This window comes from Capsicum annuum, chromosome 1 (genome assembly GCF_002878395.1).
Source record: "Capsicum annuum cultivar UCD-10X-F1 chromosome 1, UCD10Xv1.1, whole genome shotgun sequence".
NCBI classification, from domain to species: Eukaryota; Viridiplantae; Streptophyta; class Magnoliopsida; order Solanales; family Solanaceae; genus Capsicum; species Capsicum annuum.
In genome coordinates, this window is record NC_061111.1 from 76,875,431 (window position 1) to 76,883,328 (window position 7,898).

General features: G+C 35.7%; 1 long non-coding RNA gene across 1 annotated transcript; it reads right to left on the reverse strand.

Annotated features, from left to right (window-relative positions):
• Window positions 1-3,208: 3,208 nt before the first annotated feature.
• LOC124892067 lies at window positions 3,209-6,844 on the reverse strand. Its single transcript, XR_007050068.1, has 2 exons — window positions 6,314-6,844; window positions 3,209-3,544 (listed from the first exon to the last, which is right to left on the reverse strand). It is a non-coding gene; the product is annotated as an uncharacterized LOC124892067 (long non-coding RNA).
• Window positions 6,845-7,898: the final 1,054 nt, after the last annotated feature.

Below are 7,898 nucleotides of genomic sequence, written 5' to 3' on the forward strand. Positions count from 1 at the left end.
TTTGTTGTTTCATAGACCGACATACTTCAAAACTAACTTCTTTCTCATTGAGCCTAAATTTCAGCTCATTCAGCTCCATGTCAACTAATACTCTCCCTGTTGCTAAGAACGGCCTACCCAAAATTATGGGTACTTTAAAGTCCACTTCGCAATCAAGAATTATAAAGTCGGCAGGAAATATAAAATCTGCAACTTTTACAAGTACATCATGTAGACTCCCAATCAGCCTTTTTACTGATCTATCCACCATTAAAAGCCGCATATTGGTGGGCGTAGGATCTCCCAAACCTATTTTTTTGAAAACCGTCAATGGCATAAGATTTATACTTGCCCTAAGATCACAAAGGGCCTTTTCAAACAATCCAATCGTACATGGAACAGTAAATGCTCCTAGATCAGCTTTCTTCTGGACAATAGATCTTGTAACAATAGCACTACAATGATGAATATTGTCTACCATTTCATATCTCACAGTACTTTTCATCGTCAACAGGTCTTTCATAAACTTAGCATATCCAGGTATCTGTTCTAGTGCTTCAACTAAGGGCACATTTATCGTCAAATTCTTCAACATAGCCATGAATGTTCTAAACTTGACATCATTTTATTTATTCTTTAATCATTACGGAAATGGTAGTGGTGGCCTTGGGATTTCAGTTGGAGCAACTTTTACCTCCTTTCTTATGCCTTGCTCTACATCACTAACATGCTTCGGCTTAGGTGGTTGTCCACTTTTGCACTCTTCTTTTTCGAACTTCCCAACTCCACAGACACCACTGAAGATTCATCAACCATCTCTCAATTATTTCAACTGCATCAGTATAAGAGGATTCTCCCAATGCTGGACTAGACAACATCTTATCGCTCCTAGTGATAATGGCCATACACGATCCATCATTCCTTGGATTTTAAACTGTATCACTTAGTAGAGTTCGATTATGTCTTTGGTTGAATACTATGGATAATTGGATCATCTGCTGCTCTAGTTGTTTAATAGCAATTGAATGCGAGTTTACTAGTTGACTCATGAAAGATATGTCACTCTTTATAGTAGTCACCCCAGAATTGGTCGCCTCAACTCCCTTTAATAGTTTGTCCATCATGTCCTCTATAGACATTTTTCCTGAACTGGTGGTAGCATTATCACGGCATCCAGGAGGTACATATAGTTTACTCCTATCACTTTTATTCTTCCAATCTCGTTGATGGTTCCAACCTTGGTTTCCTTGATCACTGGTCCGAAAACCCCCTGGTTATGCAAATAGTTAACCTCTTAGTCAGTTTTTGATTCAGCTCCCTTACCGTGGGACCCCACAACTTTTACCTTTTCTACATTTCCTAACAGCAATTATTTTGTGAGAAGATTCATTTGGGTTTTCATGTGAGCCATATCCTGATCATGCTCCTCTTCTCTCCTATGCTGCTCTACTGTATTACACTAGATCCAGTATTGCTTGTTACCATAGAATCTCTGACATGCCAAGTTCTACTTGTCTTAGTCATCCTTTCTAATATATCCACAACCTCAGTAAAGGTGAGCTCCATAAAAGCTTCTCCTGCAGCATTATCCACAATTGGCTTTATAAGTGAGTTTTCAAAGCTCTGTAGAATATTTTCATCAAGTGTTCATCAGTCATCTTATAGTTTTGGCATGGAGTCAACTTCTTTTTAAACCTCGTCCAAGTCTCATGCAAAGCTTCATTAGCCAATTGCCTAAAGTTGCTGATCTCATCCCTCAATTGTAACATTCTGGAGGGCGGAAAGAACCTTTCTAGGAAAGATCCTTTCAATTGCCTCCAGTTTGTTATAGAATCAGGAGTTAGCTCATTCAACCACATAGTTACCTCTCCAGACAGAGACAGTGGGAACAATCTTAAATGAATAGAATTTTGTCCCACTCCAGAATTATCAAATGACTTAAAAATACTGATAAAATTCATCAAATATAGATTTGGATCATCACCAGGTAATCCACTAAAGAGTCCTTTCAGATTCAGTAGCTGGATCATAGTACTGGTGATATTGAATTTCATCCCAGGAGCTAGTGGTGGTAGAATAATTGCCCCTATAGATCCAGTTCCACCTCATTATTGTCAGCATTAAATGTGTAGCTTGGCGGTCTAGTCTTTCTCTGAATGTACGATTTTGATTTACAGGTGCAACTACCCCTACTACACACCTCCTATTATCCGGGTAAATTAAATCATCATCTCACAGGTCCTCTTCATCTAGATTAGGTACTCGACCTAGGTTATCTGCATTCTGTTGATTTAATTAAGCATTAGCTAAAGCAGCTAATCTTTTATCTTCCTGTTGGTTAGCCATTCTTTCAATGAGATGAGGTTCAGGATTGAAGGGTAATAATGGTTCTCCTGAACTTCTGGTTCATGGCATAAACAACAATGAGCATGTAACAAACAAAAACAACAAATAAAGATAAAATAAGAAAACTTGACTAATAGTCAATTAACACACGTAAACTCAATCGACAACCGTATTCCCCGGCAACGGCGCCAAAATTTGATTCACCCAAATTACACCTCTCTTACGAGAGAGTAAGCGGTCGTTGTCGAATATATAACCCAACTAGGTTGGGGTCGAATCCCACAGGGAATATGGTGCTAATTAAGTTGTATGCAGATTAGTTGACTTTTAATCGTTCATTTTCGTAAAATAAATAGGGGGGATTTGATTCAGTTCACAAATTAGTTTAACAAGATGAAATACGTGTAGTAGTATTCAAATTCAGAGAAATAACAAGCTAGGGTTATATCCACATTGTAGTTTTCAATACTTTCTAACTATGGGCTTTACTAATCATACATACATCGTGCTTTTAGAGAAACGTATTGTATTTAATAACATAATCCTAGTGTTTCTCAACCATCAAGGACCAATTCACTTTAGTTCTCTCAAATCAAAAGCGTTTACCAAAAACAATACGAAATCTCCAAGTAGTTAATCTTGTTAAGGCATTAACATATGAAATAGGGGTTGAAAATCTTATTTTCTTGTCACTACTCTCTTTTCCAGACATCAAGTTGTATTTTAAGGCATATCCTCTATGTTTGTAACCATGAGAATTCAAGATAAGCGAAGAGAGTATGATGTAAACAAATTAATGCATAATGAATTCAAAACCCAAAGTGATAGATTGTATGCTACAAGGCTTCCATAACCCTAACTAATAAACTTAGCTACTCATGGGTAAAACGGAAATCACAATAGAAATATTCATCATACCAAAAACTAGAACGATCTTGGTGGAGAAGATGAATAACATTTTTCCCTTGGTGTAAGCCGCCTCTCTCCAATCCCAAATAATACAAAATTATTCAATAATGAATAAAAATTCAGCATTAAGCCTTTTAATAATCTTTTCTCTCACAATTACCTTCAAAGTCCCTGAACTAATTATAAATGACAAACTAGTCTTGGACATAGTTTCTAGGCATCACATTTGGTCCAGACTGCTACTCTCTCTTGTGTCATATGCTATACACATTCCATTGTCCCATTATTTCTTCATCTACTTCATTAATACCTGAAATCATGCTAATCACATCGGTTAGCTCAATTACATAGAAGTAGAGTAAAAATATAAGAAACTAGGCACTTTGTTCTCTAAACTTAGCTAAAATATAGTAAGTTATGGTGCTTAGGTGTATAAATACACCCAAGATCAATGAGACACCTAGGAGAAAGACCTTTTCTAGTATACCATTTCAAGAGTTCATGACTAATAAAAATATTATCAACATTGCTTCTTCCCTTAATGGAAGCAGTTTGAGTAGTAATGACTAGGTATCCAGTTACCTTTTTATCCTATTAGTCAAGACCTTTCTGATAATTTTATAGACTAGGATACAATAGGCAATGGGTCAAAACACTTTAACCTAGGATAGAGTACAGAATTTTGGGACCAAAGATATAGCAGTACAACTAAAAGCTTTCAACATCTTTTCAGTTTAAAAAAAACTCCAATATTGCACCCACAATAACTCTCTTAACTAATTCTTGCATTGAGTAAAAAATTCAGCTGGAAAACCATCTACACTGGGAGTTTTGTCGAGAGGCATACCTTGAATAATTTCAAAGATTTCCAGTTCTATCACTTTCTCAATGAAAATACATTTCTGCTGAGGCAAGCGTGGAACCTGCCTGATGAAATCTATATTTGGACTAGAAATATAGTCTGTAGATGATCCCATCAGGTTCCTAAAGAAATTGATGAATTTTTGTTCCATCTGGATAGGATCCTGGAGATTAGTACCCGTTGAATCATAAACTAAAGTAATAATGTTTCTGTTTGCCCTGATTCAGCCTGAGCATGAAAATAACTTATGTTATCATTTCCACTGTCAATCCAATTAATTCTTGATTTTTCCTTAAGACCTTCTCTTCCACACCACTCTACTTTTTAGACCCTCTTGAAACTATTTTTCTTATGCTATCAAGGTAAAACACGAAGGGGCTTTTATTAGGAACAACTAAGTTATTTCCAAACCTTGTTTGTCATATATCAATTTCTGCTTATATAAAGCCATATAAGTATTCAAATCCGTTAGACCAACCTTGACTGCTTTTAATTTATTCCACAGTTGCTCCATTTTGGTACTACAGATTGGATTACTCCATACAGAATTTAGAATCTCATAAAAGTTTTGATGGTTTAAGATTGTTTTAAACAAATTGAAAGGCCTAGTTCTCATATAAGGTTAAGAGACAAACTTGTATATCTATGGGGGAATGATGAGAAATACTAGGGGACATAAAGTCTTCCTCCACATGCCCAAAGTAATGCAATACAAGATTTCCAAAGCCCAATCAATTTTCAAATACACCTTTTTGGAAGACTGCTGCTTATTACAAAAAGTATAATAACATCATTTAGATCTAATAGGTGACAGTTGCAAATTGTCAATAAATTGTTGGAATGCCTGAGTTTCAGATTGAAACACTGGTATTCCGAACATGTCATTAGTAGTAAGAACACTGTTAAAGTCTCTACCTATTAACCAACACCCTTGCACAATATTTCCTATCTTCTTATGTTCCTACTAGAGAATATCTCTTTGGTTACTTTCATTCTTGCCATACACCAAAGTAAGAGTAGTTTGGAAAGTACTTAAAGGATCTGCTAAGATACATTGTATGAACTCTTCATTCACCTCAATTATATGAATCTTTGTTGTACTCTTCCACAATAGTCAAATTCTACTATTAGAGGCTGCTGCACCTATAAGATCATTCTATTTCTAGTTTACTTAAAATATTCTAAGCTTTATTTTCCTTTACTCTTGTTTCAAAAATACCCATGACATTTTAGCCTTCTATATTCCATATAACAACTATCATGAAAGGGGAAGACCCATAGGGTTGCCTGTTTGAAAACTTTGCCCTGCAGTGAAGCCAGAAAACTATTATGGATTAGTATACTAGCTATAAAGATCTCATGGTCTTGATTTAATAAACTATTTGAACCATTTTCATCTTTAATCCTTTCCTTAACTCTTCTACTCAGCTTTACTTGGTCATCACTTAGAGCAATCCTACCACGAGGCTCTAATCTTGTAGTGGTAGTGCAGGTTTCATTCTATTCCTCATCCTCTTCTTTTTCTTAACCTCATAAAAAAACCTTCCCTTCTACCTTTGTCTACACCTTATTCCAACAATTCTCGATAGTGAGCCCAAACTTCATGCAATCAGTATAGAATTTAGGCCACCAATCATACTCAATAAACTGGTGAAACTTACCATAGGGAGTTGATAATATCAATAGTATTTAGTAAGGGATGAGAAACATGTCTCAAATAGTGAACAAGTATAAGAAATCTTGGACATAAAAGTTGTATATGCATCAATATAGAGAGGTTTAGCAATGGCACAAACTAGCTTGCTTAGTACCTCACTAGACCAATAACTAACTCGAAGCCCTGGGAAGTAATCCACAAAGGTATTGTAGTAATACAAGTCGGGATTGAACTCATACTTTAGCTCCCATCTCTGAAGGATGAAGGTCTTACTGTGTAATGAATAAGGTCCAACTTGTAGAATTTGTTCGCAATCATCTATAGATGCAAAATTAAAAACAAAGTATCCTTCATCGTGTAGCATGATCTGAGGAAGGGGAGCTAGTTTCCAATTGTATCAAACTTAATTCTCCATTGATTTTAAGAAGGGAGTATACCCTACTACAAACCCTATTGGTATAGTTTTACGGTACTCCTTTTACTCCTTCAATTCATTCTTTACAATTTCCACACATTTCCAACCATCAGTGATCAAGAAGGAATATAGTATAGAATCTTACCTTCTTGACCAACTCAATTTTCCAGGTTCTTCCTTGTTTCCATTGGTGTAGCACGAGATGATCCCCCAATATTAGAATTAAAGCTTATGCATCGCTGATTGTGATTTAGATATTCCTCCACCATAAGGTTTAAGTTTGATTGAAGGTTGGTAGACGGTGTCAGACATATAATCTTTAGCCTCCTCCTTAATTGACTGAAAATAAACAGGTAGAAAACTTCCAAAAGTGATAGCAGAAGACCTTTGATCCTGTCCTATGTTAGGAGTGACTAATCTACCATTGAATTTGCACTCTTGTCAGAATTCTGCCGCCATTCCTTGGTGAATACACTAATTAGTGTACGATGGAAAATCCTGCTAACTTACGTCGAGAGAGTTTTCCTCACGGGCCTCCCTCAAAACCAATATTTACATGGGATACAATTGCTTATTCTAGACTACCCTGAATGAGCTATTTTCTTTTACCTAATAAGCAACAAAAACACAAAACATACAGAATAAAGAAACAAATACCTAAACATGCCGATTCAATAGTAATTATAACACCCTCAGGAACATAAACACAAAAAGAAAAATCCTCAGATGGACACGTAGAGACAAGTAGCCCCATGTCTTGACCTAATTTCTCAGGTCGTGATGACACCTACTATAATCAACCAGTATGTAGGCCAATCCGTAATCTGGAAATTCTTGTAACAAACTACCAAGAAAAATGAATGAAGATAGTAGATAAATGTAATAAAAGACTAATACATTTAAGATAGTCCCAAAACCTAGTGGAATTAGTACAAGATCTTCTAACACAATAAGAGTACAAGGTTAAAATACTGAATAAACATACAAGTACAACTTAGAGATTAGTCTAGAAGTAGAATTGTAATACTCCAAACGTCACGAGCTCACCCCAAATCTCCAATCCATATCTGCTCTGCACGATGCACACAACAACGACGAGAACTCATACTATGATCTATAGGCAACAGAAGTGTAGTATGAGTACCAAACATATGGTACTCAGTAGGTAACTGCCGACTGAGCTTCAAAGATAATGCAAATATACGTAACATGCAATCAGGAATATAAACTACAATTAAATACCCAAGAAGCTAACATAATAAATCAAGGGAGGTAATAAGGATGAACTATCCTATTCTAGTTTTACAGATGCACTAAGCACTATACCGTGTATCACTAGTGAATATATAAATAAAAGGTAGAATAAAGATATATAGTAAATGCAAAGAATGGATATATGATATGAATAAACGAAGAAAGAGAGGGATATACGGTAATACTATGGCCAGATACATATATATAGAAAACGATCCTCTGGGTCATTTTTTGAATTTCCATGTATTTTCGCTATTTAGAACTTTCTTATAGCTGACCCAAGTCATTTATGACTTGCTAGAGCTGACTGTTCACTTACCGTGCAGTTTATTTATTTTTTAGAGCCAAGTCCATATTTTGAAGTCTTCGTTAGTAATAATTGGCTACTGGGTAAAAGCTTTAGTCAAACAACCTCGTATGTCAAATTTGATAGTTCTATCAATTCTGGAGCATTGATTTTAGGTTAAGGGAACCTT